We start from the raw sequence: 1,756 nt of genomic DNA on the forward strand, positions 1-1,756 counted from the left end.
GGTGTTGGGAAGAAGTCCACTTGTGAACCGGGCCATGAACCATTCACGTTTGAGCCAACGTTTGAGGCAAACGTTGACTCAAACGTCTTCGTGTGTGATATTATGCAGCTCGGCCAAATGCTGTCATCCACGTTTGAGCCAGTGTTTGAGGTTGGTGCACGAAATTGTGATGTCCAGGCTCAAACAATCCCTGGTAATGGCTCCAAAGCTTGGTGCTTTGATCTTAATTCATAATTGTCACAACTTCGATACAACTAACCAGCAAGTGCACTGGGTCGTCCAAGTAATACCTTACGCAGAGCTCCACACCTTAATCTATGGAGTGTAGAAACTCTACCGTTAAAAATACATAAGTGAAAGGTCCAGGCATGGCCGAGATGGCCAGCCCCTAAACGAGATCAATAGTCTCCTAAGATGAAAAACTGAGACCAAAGATGGTCAAAAAGACGTCTAATACAATAGTAAGAGGTCCTATTTATAATAAACTAGTCACTAGGGTTTACATGAGTAAGTAATTGATGAATAAATCCACTTCCGGGGCCCACTTGGTGTGTGTTTGGGCTGAGCCTAAGTGTTGCACGTGCAGAGGCCATTTGTGGAGCTGAACGCCAGTATTTGTGCCAGTTTGGGCGTTCAACTCTGGTTTTGGATCCTTTTCTGGCGCTGGACGCCAGATTTGGGCAAAAGGCTGGCGTTGAACGCCAGTTTACGTCGTCAATTCTTGGCCAAAGTATAAACTATTATATATTTCTGGAAAGCCCTGGATGTCTACTTTCCAACGCAATTGAAAGCGCGCCATTTGGAGTTCTGTAGCTCTTTGTCTTCCCTTTCCCTCTTCTAGAGGATTCTCCGGTCTTAGGTGCCATCAATGGTAATGGGAAAAACAAAAAAAGCTATGCTTTTACCACACCAAACTTAGAATATTGCTCGCCCTCGAGCAATAAACAAAAGAATAGAAGAAGAAGAAGAAATATGGAGAGGGAGAGGGAGATGAGGTTTCGGCCAAGAGGAGTGTAAAGGGGTGTGTTGTGTGAAATTGATGAAGAATGGAGGTCTTTATATAGGGAAGGGAGGGGGGGTTAAGGTTCGGCCATATGGGTGGGTTTGGGTGGGAAATTGGTTTTGAATTTTGATGGTAGGTGGAGTTTATGAGGTAGGTTTATGGGGAAGAGGAGATGGATGTGAGTGGTGAAGGTTTAGTGGGGAAGAGAGATTGAGGTGATTGGTGAGGGGTTTTTAGGGAAGAGTGTTTGTGGGCTTGTGTGAAAGAGAGTGGTGAGAAGAAGTGAGTGGAGGTAGGTGGGGATCCTATGGGGTCCACAGATCCTGAGTGGATCCTGTGGGGTCCACAGATCCTGAGGTGTTCAAGGAATTACATCCCTGCACCCATTAGGCATGTAAAAATGCCTTTGTACCCAACTCTGTGCGTTCAGCGCCAGGTTGGTGGCCATTTTGGGCGTTCAACGCCCATCTGTGTGCCATTTCTGGCGTTGAACGCCAGAACCATGCCTGTTCTGGCGTTCAGCGCCCAGAAGCTGCCCATTTTGGGCGTTCAGCGCCAGAACCATGCTCTGTTCTGGCGCTGAACGCCAGACAGATGCTCCTCCAGGGTGTAATTTTTCTTCTGCTGTTTTTGATTCCGTTTTCAATTTTTATATTTATTTTGTGACTCCACATGATCATGAACCTAAGAAAACATGAAAAAAAATAAAAATAAGAATTAGATAAATATTGGGTTGCCTCCCAACAAGCGCTT

Source organism: Arachis ipaensis, chromosome B08 (assembly GCF_000816755.2).
Source record: "Arachis ipaensis cultivar K30076 chromosome B08, Araip1.1, whole genome shotgun sequence".
NCBI lineage: Eukaryota > Viridiplantae > Streptophyta > Magnoliopsida > Fabales > Fabaceae > Arachis > Arachis ipaensis.